Genomic DNA, 13,487 nt, shown 5'->3' with positions numbered 1-13,487 from the left:
TATAGCTGGGAAACCCCGTCTGTGATTCTACCATATAATGCAGGAAATAAAGGATTTGAGCACACAAAACGTTTTATTTTCTTTCAGTTATTTCAAGGACTGCCTTCTCTGCCAGAAATTTTGTATTTTGAGCACATTCCCATATTCCATCCCATTGAACTAACTGGACTGTAATGAACCTTTCCTATCTGGATAGTCTAGGATTCAGGGGTACCTGGCAGTGATAGCTTGTATGGTAATAAATAGAATGAGCCTTCAGGTACTGTTACAATATATAGTGAGAAATTCTGCCATGATATTCATTTAGTCTCATAAAATGTGGGACCCAGGAGTCTTGATCTAAAATTCTCCAAATTTCCTTGAGACCTCAGATGGATTTTAAAATGTTATCACTGATTCACTCCATGCTGGACACACACTGTGTCGTTAACACCCGCACATAGATGTCATATTCCCCATACCACTTTTTCTATTTTAAAAAAGTTATTAAAATAAGACAAAGTTTGGGCCGGCCCGGTGGCGCAGCGGTTAAGTTCGCACGTTCCGCTTCTCGGCAGCCAGGGGTTCGCTGGTTCGGATCCCGGGTGCGGACATGGTACTGCTTGGCAGTCATGCTGTGGTAGGCGTCCCACGTATAAACTAGAGGAAGATGGGCACGGATGTTAGCTCAGAGCCCGGCTTCCTCGGCAAAAAGAGGAGGACTGGCAGTAGTTAGCTGAGGGCTAATCTTCCTCAAAAAGAAAAAAAAGACAAAGTTTATTTTTAGAGCAGTCTTAGGTTCACAGCAAAATTGAGAGAAAGGTACAGAGAATTCCCATATACCCCACGTTCCCAGACAAGCACAGCCTCCCCTACTATCAACATCTAGTTCCAGAGTAGACGGATTTGATATAACCCATGAACCTACACTGACACGTTATAATCACCAAAAATCTACAGTTTACGTTAAGATTCTCTGTTGGTGTTGTATACTGTATGAGTTTTGACAAATGTACAATGACATAATCCACCATTGTAGTATCATACAGAGTAGTTTCACTGCCCTAAAAATCCTCTGTGCTCTGCCCGTTTATCCCTCCCTCCCTAACAACCCCTGTCAACCACCAATCTTTTTACTGTCTCCATATTTTTGCCTTTTCCAGAAAGTCATATATGTGGAATCATATGGGATGCAGCTTTTTCAGATTGGATTCTTTCACTTAGTAATATGTGTTTAAGTTTCCTGCAAGTCTTTTCCTGGCTTAATAGCTAATTTCTTTCTAGTGCTAAATAATATTCCGTTGTCTGGATGTTTATTTATCCATTCACCTACAGAAGGACATCTTGGTTGCTTTTAAGTTTTGGCAACTATGAAAAACTGCTATAAACATCCATGTATAGGTTTTTGTGTGAACTTAAGTTTTCAACTCCTTTGGGCAAATATCAAGATGCACAATTTCTAGATCAAATGGTAAGAGTATGTTTAGTTTTGTAAGAAACTGCCAAAATGTCTTCCAAAGCGGCCATTTTGCAGTCCCACCAGCAATGAGTGAGAGTTCCTGTTGCCTCACCTCATCGTTGGCATTTTGGATTTTAGATGTTATAATACGTGTATGGTGCTATCACATTGTTTTAGTTTGCAACTCCCTAATGGCATATGGTTTTGAGCACTTTTTCATATGTTTATTTGTCATCTGCATATTTTCCTTGCTGAGGCATTTGTCCAAATCTTTTGCCCATTTTTTGAATGAGTTGTTTCCCTTTTGCTGAATTTCAAGCGTTCTTTGTATATTTCACATAGCCTTTTATCCAACAATGTGTTTTACAAATATTCCCTCCCAGTCTGTACTTGTCTTCTCATTCTCTTGACTCGTTCCACTGTTTGATAATCAAGTTTGTTTTGGAAATAGAGTGAACAAAAATAAAAATAATAAAAACAAAAAGTTTCTTCTAATGGATCATATTTCTCATCTCACTCACAGAGACAGTGACTTCCCACATTTTCTCAAATATCCTGTGCCTGACATCAAATTTCAGGTTATTCTCCGTCATTCCTCTCAGGAAAGTTTAGTTTTTTCAAAATCTTCTTTTCACCAAGAAGGGTGTGGTTCAGAAGGGAATTGCAAACACCGTGTGTCTGCTGTTGAAGTTAAATTAGGCTATGCAGCACCAGTGCAGCAGAAAGAACATAGATTGGGGCTCATTCTCGACTCTGCACTTAACTAGCAGCAGGATTCTTGAGCAAATCACTTAACACTTTTACACCCCTATTTCCTTATTCAAATAGGAATTCAAATAACTGCTATGCCCACTTCAAATTGCAAGGCACAAATATGCGTCTATCCCAGAAGCTGTAAAGTGCCGTAAAATTTTAATTATGATTATTGCAAATACATAATAATATGTCCTTAAAAACATTCTCTAGGTCAGCTGCCTTTGCATTATAACCCCTCTCCCCGGTATGTAGGGTTTCTTCTGTCATGTTTGTTGGCCTGTGACTGGCAAGCAATTATAGTGAATAATTCCATTTTAGGAGTAGATAATAAAACGTGATATCATAACTACCCACAAAGCCTCAAAAGTATTTATGTTTCCTCTAATAACCTGGTGAGATGCTGTTAATCTTGACAAAAGCTGCCTGGCAGGTGCTGGGGAGCTGAATATTTTCTGTTTGCTGATTCTTCCACAGGGAGGAATCCAAGCTATTAAAATGCAATGGCCCCGCTCTATTTTTAATTACATTTAGTTTATTAGAGGAACAATCAGATGCATAACAAATACTGGAAACAAACTTTCCCCGTTACCTCAGTGTAGGCCTAGAACATTTCATCATTTACAAAATGGGTCATGGGGAGCCATTCCTTCAGTTCTCTTCACCAAGAGAAGTGAACACAATTTAAAAGAGTGAGAGAATTGTATCACTTCCAGAGGGATCAATTCTTCATTGATGACTTCCCCTTTGATTCAGTTAACCTTTTGTTCTAAAGCTCATCATCATAAAGTTTATGTAAATAAGTAGATTCCTCGTAGGCATCATGATGGAAACTCCAAACCTCTCTCTTCTACATCAAGTACAGAGTCTCCATAAAATAAACCATAAACGTGGAATGTATAATTCTTCCATTAGAAGATTTCTGCAGGTTGCAAGGTATCGAGAAACATAATTCTCACAGTTCTGAAGAAAACAGGCTGTGTTCCTTGGTTGACCAAATCAATCCAGTTGCTTTCAATACACAACATTATGAAAGGTGTAATTTCATGCACTATTATGTACATATAGAATTTAAGAATGCCTTCCATTTTATGTGCAAAGAAAGGTATATACCATATAAGAAGAATATATTTTATCATAAAGTTGTTTTCCAATCCTATTTGTGAAATGAGTCTGTATTTTGAGCAAATGGCCATTATCATTAATCACCTAGAGTAGCTGGAACATGACAGGGTGTGAAATGTAGATGGTCTTTTTTTCACCCTTTCTATTTTGAGAGTGGGATTGTGTTATAGTTTCCAAACACTGTATAGGACTATTGCAACACTGAGAGCACAGATGCAAACAAGGAAAATGATTAAGGAAAGTATTAGAGAATGGTCCAACTAAGAGTGCTTGAATTGAAAGTGTCAAACATATCAGGGTTATGAGTTTATTTTTATTTTGTTAACATCAAATGTTACTCTGGTAAATATTTTGGCTCCTCCTTAATCTCTAGGAATTCCTGTTCAAAAAATAGTCAGTGACCACCCTACCCCAATAAGTAGAGTTACACTAGAGAAAGGAAAAAAAAAATCATTACTTGTGAAGGGTTTAATTCTATTTCCCAACTTTAGAAGACCTGAAAAAAAAGTTATTGAATACATTCAGATTTTTGGTTTGCTTAAATCTGATTTCTTCTAGAATTTGTAAAAATGTTCTGTTGTTTACTTTATCTTCTTTCAATCTTTAAGAATAGAATGACAACAAATGTTAAGAAATTGAGATAAGTAGAGAGAAATATGTTTAAAAAAACCACATTTACCTTATATTTTAACTAGTCAAAATCAATTAATTATTCTTAATTCCTCAAGGATAAATTAATGCATTCCTTGAATATATATACAGTATCTACTATGTACAAGTCATTATGTTAGCCACTGGATATAGAGTAGGGAAGAATAATAGAGCCCCACTCCTTGTGGAGTTTATAGACTCAGGGAAAAGAAACACAACAGAAATTAGTCAGATTTTGATGAGGGGTACAAAGAAGGAACTATTGAAATTGTAACACTTTGAGTGGGATTGGTAGGTGAAGAGTTAAGGAAAGATTCACCAAAAAAATTATAATTGAGACCTGAAGAATAAGTAGAGATTGCCCATGTGAAGAGAGATGGTGGGAAATGGGTTCCAGAAAGGCAGATTAGCCTGTGTAAAAGCCTTGAGGGGATAAAGCATATGGCGTCTTGAGGAACGGAAAGAAGGCAATGTATCTACAGCTTTGGGGTGGGTGGCATTAGATGAGGCTGGAGAAGTAGGCAATGGCAGATCACACAAGGCTCTATGAGTCATGTGAAGTGTTTGGGACTTTATAAGAACAATGGAAAACCATTAAGGGGCTTTAAGCATAGGATTCGCTAAATTAGAATTTTATAAAGATTAATCTGGCTTCATTACAAGCTATAGAGAGAAGCCAGTGTTGTTATATAGATTCCTGTTAAGAAGAAGAGCAAAATTCCCCCACTGTACAAAGATCATGCTAGATCATGATAGATCGTGATCATGAAAGATCATGATAATTTCATGAAGATATATAAGCTTCCATATTATAATCTTATAGTCTTCTGTTACCTATATAAAGCAACAGTGGCTTTCACGAGATGTTTAGTGAAAACAGATAAGTGCACAGATTGGAAATGCAGTCACACACCACATAACAATGTTTCAGTCAACAACGGACAATGTATATGACACTGGTCCCATGAGAGTACATAGAGCCCGGGTGCATAGTTGCCTAGATCATCTAGGTTTGTGTAAGCACACTCTATGATGTTTGCACAACAATGAGATCACCTAATCACACATTTCTCAGATTGTGTCCTCATCATTAAGCGATACATGACTGTTTATTAATGAAAGTGAAAAATAAGACAGTGTTTATTTGAAGAGGCTTGAAAAAGTGGAAAAGTCAAGACTAGTCCAGATTTCACACCAAGGGTCTATGAGCCATTAGATCCCCCTGGAACAAGAGGTCGTTTGGGGGAATTAGTGGATTAGTCTGCCTACTTCTTCTTCTATGTGAATTTCAGGGGTGGTGTTTCTAATTCTACCAAGAAACCTGTTGGTAATTGCAATTATATTACATTTATATATTTGAAGGAAATTGGCACTTTGATGTTCCTGATATTTCCCAACCCACGCATAGGTTGAAGTTTCTCCAATTATGTCTTTCTCTTATGTCCTCCATCATTATTTTATAATCTTATCCCCAGATGTTTGAATATTTTTGGTCAGCCTTATTCCTGGGAATCATCACTTTTATTGCTATTGTGCACTCAAGTTATATACCCTATATTTTCTAATCATTTTTGTCTCTGGCATATAGGATTTTCGTACATTGAGTTTGTATCCTGAAACCTAAATCCTAAAACCTTATTAGAGAGCATCAACTCTAATAAATTCTGAGAGTGAAGATTATTTTGAATGTTCTATGAAAATAGTCATATTATCTGTCAATGAGAACAGTTATATCTTTTCTTTTTCGACTCTTGTTCTCCTCACACATGTATTTTATATTTTGAATATAATATAATTTCTGCATTTAATACTTCACTTTTATATGCTTATTTAATTGTGATTACTGATACATTGGGCTTATTTATACCATTTCACTTTGTGTTTTCTTTTTATTTTTGCTTCTTTTGGTATTGCTTCTTTTGGGTTGATTTTTTTCAATATCATTTTTTTCTCCCTCTGTAGTAGGTAGACTTAGAGATGACCCCAGTGCCTACCTGCTGTGTGCACGTCTTTAGGTAATCACCTCCCCTAGTTCTTTTCTAATGAATAGAACACAGCAGAAGTAATGTATGTCACTTCCAAGAATAGGTTATATAAAAAGACTGTGTCTTCTCTCTTGGGAGTGCTCTCTCATTCCTTTTTGGAACACTCACTTTGGAGAAGCCTACTGCCATGCCGTGAGGCAGCCCTGTGGAGAGCCCAGGTGAGTAAGCTTGAAAGCAGATCTTCTGAGGCCTTCTAATAGCCATGTGAGTGAGCTTAGAAACAGATAAGATTCGGCAAAGATGTAGACAGACAAAGGAGCAGAGACTATGGGGCGTGGAAATAGTTGAAATTATGGTGGTCTTTGGATTTGGACTGGATAGGGAGGAAAATAATGACAGAATGTTTTGGATAGATAGAGAACAGGAATCTAAAAGTCTCTTTGAAGAAAATGGGAGGTATCAAGTGAACAAAAATAATAAAGGCAATCCACATATGAGAGAAGTTTTAAAGATGGGAAAGCAGATAAGATATAGAGATACAACATGAAGAAGTTTAAAAAGAACTGTAACACCAAGAGGAAGGATCTTGCTGCAGAAACAGAGAAAACTTATGCGATGTGAAATGCAGTAGTGGGCATCATGGATCAAAAAGTTGACCTAGTCGGGCCGGCCGTGTGGTTGAGTGGTTAATTTCACTGCTCCGCTTCAGCGGCCCAGGGTTTCACCGGTTTGGATCCTGGGTTCGGACATGGCACCGCTCATCAGGCCATGCTGAAGCGGCGTCTCACATAGCATAACCAGAGGCACTCACAACTAGAATATACAACTATGTACTGGGGGGCTTTGGGGGAAGAAGGAAACAAAAAAAGAAGATTGGCAACAGATGTTAGCTCAGGTGCCAATCTTCAAAAAAAAAAGTTGACATAGCCAAAGTTATTAAGCTCTTTAAAGTAAAGGTTTTATGCAATTGCAGAAGACCTATTGGGATGAGTTTCGAATTTTGTGATAACGGAAAAAGCAACAAAATGCTTTTTTTATTTTTTACTTATTTTTTAAATTCAAATCACTTCCACAAGATATTAAAGTAGTTTAAAGAATTTTAAGACTAATATTATATTTATTCTTAAAGAAAATAATTGTATCCTTAATTTGTTTTTTAAAGAAGAGTTTGCAGAGAATTAGGAAATATAAAAGGTATATGTGTGTGTATGTTTGTGCACACAAATTTTGGGGAAGAAAAAAATCTGTGTTCTTTTTTAAAGGAATCATAATAAACCAAATAATTATTTTTTAAAAAACATACTGTGCAATGTAATGAGTTGTTTCATTGCTGCTAAAGTCAGCTTATCAAAGAATGGTGGTGACAGAGAAAAACGGTAAATTTCTAAATTAGAATCTTGCATAAACCATTTTAAAACAATTATTTTAATTAAAACTTCCACTTCTCATTTACATCATGTTTTCATAAACAATTGCAATGTTTTGCTTTAGTGGGATTCTTTTTTTAATTTAGCCCATCCACTGTTTCCCTGATAGGTTGGAATTCAATCAATGGTTGTTGTTGTTTCTATAACAGCAGAAGTTCTCATAGCATAGCTCCTTTCCTACACTGAAAACAATTATTATTCTTCAAAATAGAAAGCATTCTAGTTCACAAATTTCATCTTTCATTTTAATCAATCATATCTTGAGTGTGTGGTTGTGTGTGTGTGTTTGACATTTTGCATTATTTCCATTGCCCAAGAAGATCACATTGTACAATCTAAACAAAACAGACTAACACCTGTCACATTCACGTAATGCTCTTTAGCTTAGTAGCAGAATAAACAATACGATATCATTAAAATCGCCTGATAACTCCCTCATAGCAAAGGCAGTTGTGTTGACTCTGAAAAACGTGAAATGGAATATTCTTGACAAAAAAGCTAACATTCTCCATGTCTTGGGCAAGTCAAATGACCTCCTCTATTCACAAGATATTGGTAATTTCTTAATACAGCATAAAATCATAACAGTAGTAATAGTTTTGCCATTTTTGCAATTTCCATTTTTCATTGGATATGTGTAACATGGTAGATTATGTGATATGCAATGCTTTTTTATCCCAAAATATTTCTTTCCCTGTTACTCATTCACTTTGTAATCTACAAGTAGTAGACACTCAAGAGATGTGTATTGGATACATTGTTGAATAGGAGAGTTGATTAGTCACTGGTGCTCAGTTGTTATTCCTCTCAGATCTACAATTATCACACAAAGGCTATACTCTCACGTATGTGTGGTATCTCAAAAATGCATTAAAACTCTCAAATTCCAGTTCAACACTGGCACAACTGCATAGGCTATGTGTGTCTAACACTAAGAAAATGTGTCACGTTTCTGTTATGAGTGAAACTGCATTGTAATTGTTACACAGGGAAAACTGTCCTCTCATACCACCAACGACTGTGTCCAGCCCATAATTCAGCATAATGGTGAGAGCTCTTCACTGCCTGCCTCCATCAGGATTCTAGGTAGGCAGAGCATATTTCAGATTGTTATCTATAATCACTTAGCCAAAGACAAGTATAGAAAATGTGTTAATTTACGATAAACTTGACCTAGATTATTTGTGTTTAAATATGTAAAATGAAGATACATATTTACATAGCGTTTTGTAACATATAAAAATTCTCACTTAACCATTTCAGAGATAATGTAGTTTTAAGGCCTTTACATGTTTAAATGAAAATGTAAAAATTTACATTACTAAGTTAAAATGTAAAAATTTTGGAATATAGAAGGAACTTACACCTACTTCGTGTTTGCCATGTGTGTGGCATTCAGTACCTATGATATCTATCTATCTGTCTATCTATCTGTCTATCCTCCTATCATCTATCATCATCGTTATCTATCATCTATCATGATCATGTGTCTTTCTATCTATTTATCATATGTTTCTCTATCATCTATCTGTCTATCTATCATCATCATCTATCATCTATCTATCTATCTATCATCTGTCTTTCTACCGAGACAGACAGACAGATAGAGAGACAGAGAGACAATACCCTTAAGTGTGTTTTCCAGAGGTCAAAACAGTTTTCCTCTGATCACTCTGGCTAATCTAATGAAGGAACAAACATTCAGAGATGAAATGGAAATCATATCTGTTCATTTACAAACAATTCACTGACTGATGACAGGTAGAGAGTGACTATAGAATTATATGCATTTCTGAGTGTTTATTTAGTCAATCAAATGTCCAACCATTCCAGAAAGGGCAGACATAGCAGAACTTTGGGAAAGGAACCCAAAAAACAGGATTTTAATTAAACTTTAGAGAAGCCCTCAATTTGACTACAGACTAAAATGAAATTCAATGACAACAAAGACAGAGAAGATTGAGGAAAGAGAGCAATTGGAAACGGGAAGAAGAGCAAACCTCAGTGAGTCTGATCATGTATAAGTCACAGATGTGAGTAACCATCACACCAGATGTGGTCAGCATGGAACTACATTGTGTGGGAAATGCATTGCCACTGTGGTACAGGGCAGACGGTGCTCTTCCCGTAGAAGGCAGACCTCATTCCATCTGGTGCTAACACCCTCTCAGAGTCAAAAGAAGATGGCTCTTGGAGGCTTAGCCCTTTCCACAACTATCCTCCAGTGGTGCACACAGACCTCTGGCAGAATCTGCTTACAACTCTCTGGACCTGGATTTGGTCACAGCCAACTGTGTGTTAACTCTTTGAAGAGTCTGATGTTTAGACTCAGTTTTCATTATGCTTGAAAAATGAGAATTTTCATTGTGATTTCATTGAATAAGTGTATAAGAATAATTAAATTAAATGTGTTATTAGTAAATACCAGTTGTTTAAAGTAAAGAAGGCTTTCCTAAAAGGAGACCTTAAGCAACAAAATTTAAGATCTTACTGAGTTGCCCTTAGTTCAACTACAGAAAAAGGACAAGAGCCTTGACAAACGTGACTTAATAACAATGAACATAAGATACTAGTCTAATCAGTTCCACAAAAAAGACACAGTATTATGTAGCAGGGCCAGGTAAATAGGAACCTATTCTCCTGAGGTTCAACCATAAGATCCTATGACACAATTTCACTCATACGGACATGTCTTAATAACCAATAAATGAAGCAGGCAAACTTGTACGGATGACCATTCCAATGTTGCTTGTAGTAGGAAAAAAAATAGAAACAGAATAGACTTCTTCTAACTAAAAGAAATGTGATGTTATTGTAGATCCACATTATTGAAGCAGCCACTGAAAGGAGGTGTTCAAAAATTACTAATGATGAGGGAAAATACACATAAGATTAAGCGAAAAGTTTATTATACAAAAGTCAATATAGGGTTTAACAGTAATGTTGTTAAAAGAAGCTTATATAACAAAATTTAATGTATATGTAAAAAAATCTTAATAGTTTTCCAAAATGTGATGTTCTTTTTTTCTAGGAAATCCACTTGAGTGAGCTCTTTAGTTGCATGAATGTAAAACAAGTCCCCAGTCATTACCTTGGAGAAATGTGTGAAGATAGTATTTACCTGACTGTGAATGATAATGTTTAGTCTGAGAATATAATGTAAATTATGTATATTTTTTAGCAGTTTTGTCTCTAAATGCTGTTTTTCTTCTTTGGTAAAAGTGTTCTTTGATGTTTGAAGATTTAGAATATTCAGTAGGGGGCCGGCCCCGTGGCCGAGTGGTTAAGTTCACGCTCTTTGCTTCGGCTGCCCACGGTTTTACCAGTTCAGATCCTGGGCGTGGACGTGGCACCTCTCATCAAGCCATGCTGAGTCAGCATCGCACATAGCAGAACTAGAAACACCTACAGCTAGCATATTCAACTATGTACTGGTGGACTTTGGGGAGAAGAAGAAAGGAAAGAAGAGGAAGATAAGCAACAGATGTTAGCTCAGGACCAATCTTTAAAAAAAAGAAAAGAATATTAAATACCTGGATATTGTTTATTCTCCTGGAGATAAATATGTGCATGTAACGTGTGTGTGTGTGTGTGTGTGTGTGTGTGTGTTCATGTGTGCATACATGCACATATCTTTGCTTAGACAGTTGCTCACAGAAAATACAGATGTAAGATTTTGAAAACCATGGGAAAGACATGAAGAGACGCAGGAATGACCACTTCATGTAGGAGACAAGACTAACTAAAGGAATCACAGTGGAGTGCTTGGCTCTATAGATACTCAGTTTTATCTGAGACTAGATATCTCAATACATACTGGTGTAGGATGGAGTGTTTTGATTGTCCTGTCTGCCTAGAGAATTGGGACAGAACTACGTCTACAAGAAGAGTTCCTCTTAAAGAGGATATGTCATCTCAGGATATGGCAAACTCTGGTATAAGAAGTTAGAGTTGTGAAGTTACCCGCCAGACAGTGAAAGAAGAATTCCCTTTGCTTTTTGAGAGATTTTCCAGGCTTTGGACAGACATGCATGGGGACAGGCATGGGGACAATCCTCTTAAAAGAAGGAGAACTGCACTTTGACAAACAATGGCAAACAGGAGCTGGGCAGACAGGCATCTGACCAGGGTTTCCTTGGTCTTGAGGCTGTAGGCACCAAGAGCAGCCAAATCTAATAGAACGTTATAAATTATTCCCTATATTTTACTTTCTGGCATGTGAACCTAAGCAGAGGTTTGTTATGTGTCAAGTCATTACACTGCTGGAGGGAATTATGAAAAGGGTCTGCCTGGGATGGAGAGGCAAAGAACAAACATGCTCCCCTGTCCCAGGGCCAGTGATGGGAGAAGAAGAGCCAGATTACGGGATGGGATTTTAGGCAGCTATTCAGGGTTCCGATGTAACAGGGTACCTAAAATGTCATATAAAATGTAATGGCATAGAGAAAATGTAATTAATCAGAACTCTTTCGAGTACACTATAAGTGCCCGAGTGGAATATCCTGACAAGTCACTAGTATTGAGTTTAAAACTCAGAAGAAACACACTTGGGTAACAGTGGAATGCTAAGCTACCTTTAAAGATGATGCTCTGGTTAACTCCAGGCCTTTGTAGTGCAGAAGAGGGTATGCGACTCTGGGGCCAGAGCTGATCACTCGGGACAATAGTGTAATCGCCTTCCCCAGTGGCACTCAGCCTCTTCTCTATACAATGAAAGGTGTGTAGAAGTGATCACCCGGCACCAAATCACTAGCCTTCCCAGAGTGTTCAACCCCACGCCTGCTCCAGGCAGCCACATGCTAGGTCTGACTCTGGGAAGCGTAGTGAGCACCGGGGTTGGCTAGGCCAAGACATAGCCCATCCCCACAAGTCAAAGGCTGCACTCACAGGAGTGTGACGAGAAGAGGAAGAGGCTAGAGCTGAAGACGCATAATGACCATACTCCTGAGCAGAGGACACACCTGCAGAAAAAGGTGTGGGGCCTTTGAAGACTAAAATTAGGGCCTAAACCACTGTAATTCCTGAGCTTTCTTCCCCAATCAACTCCCTGAGGACAGAGATGTTTGGTTTTTATTTCCTGTTAGGCCCCTAGTGACTGAGACAGTGCTTTGTACATACTACATGATGGGTATTATTTATTGAATATTCTAAAAGAGACCTCATTTTACCTCCATGTGCTAGGAAAAACTTAGACCTTTGGGCTCAATATATAAGTGAATATGTACATACTTAACATACTATGTGCATGTGTATTACACATATCTCTGCACAGATGTTACAAGGAAATTTGCCAAAATATCAAAAGTGTTTATCCCTGATTCAAGTTATTACAAGTCATGATTTTCTTCCTTTTTCACGTTTTTCTATATTTGTAAGTTTTCTACCTAATTAGAATTAAAGAAATAAAATTATTTCTACTAAAAGAATTTCTAAATTCTAAAAATTATTTCTACTAAAAGAAATAAAATTAAAAATCCATGGAAATATACCCTAATGATATGAATTAAACAAAAATCCCTAATAGATAGTATTAATGTAACTGAGGGCCCTCCAGGACCAGTTCAACTGATGCCATCTCTTATCAACAGAGTGATTAAGAACTGCCTTTCAGAAAACATGCAAAGTCATGTGGCCAGAGCCTGTGCAGAGGAAGAAATCCTGACCTGAAGTGACGGAAGAACCAAAGATGCTCTTCCCCATGGAACTAAAGGATCAGGTCAGAGGCGGAACTGGAAAGTTGAACTCTTATCGGAAGCAAGAGGTCCCTCATTCAGGAAGACCAGGTGTTAAAATTCTTTCCCCACCTCATCATAAATGTTTAGAATCCTGTCATAAATGTTTAGAACCTACCTCAACATAAATGCTTGAAGTCCACCAATCAAAACCTACCCCACCAGCGTTTCCACGTGCCAACCTGTGTTCCATAACCTCTTAAATTTTGCCCAAATCCTGAATCAGGGAGACAGACCTGCGAGCCCAAGTCCACTGTCCGCCTGTAGATCAGTCTCACAGAATAAAGCTGATCTCTTTCCCCAAAGGCTGATGCTGTAATTAACTGTCTGTTTATGCACACTGGGCAAGAGAACCCCAATTTTGTGAGGTAACATT

The 13,487-nt window shown here is 37.4% G+C and overlaps 1 long non-coding RNA gene across 2 annotated transcripts in view; it reads right to left on the bottom strand.

Moving 5' to 3' along the window:
- Positions 1–13,220, bottom strand: part of LOC111773821 (uncharacterized) — a 52,530-nt gene extending 39,310 nt beyond the window's left edge. For both annotated transcript variants that reach the window (XR_011440226.1, XR_002808442.2), the window contains exon 1: positions 13,043–13,220. This is a non-coding gene — a long non-coding RNA (uncharacterized lncRNA). The remainder of the gene's footprint in view (positions 1–13,042) is intronic.
- Positions 13,221–13,487: the final 267 nt, after the last annotated feature.

This window comes from Equus caballus, chromosome 6 (assembly GCF_041296265.1).
Source record: "Equus caballus isolate H_3958 breed thoroughbred chromosome 6, TB-T2T, whole genome shotgun sequence".
NCBI classification, from domain to species: Eukaryota; Metazoa; Chordata; class Mammalia; order Perissodactyla; family Equidae; genus Equus; species Equus caballus.
Note: the sequence above shows the minus strand (reverse complement) of the source record. Positions and strands in the feature narration are given on the sequence as shown.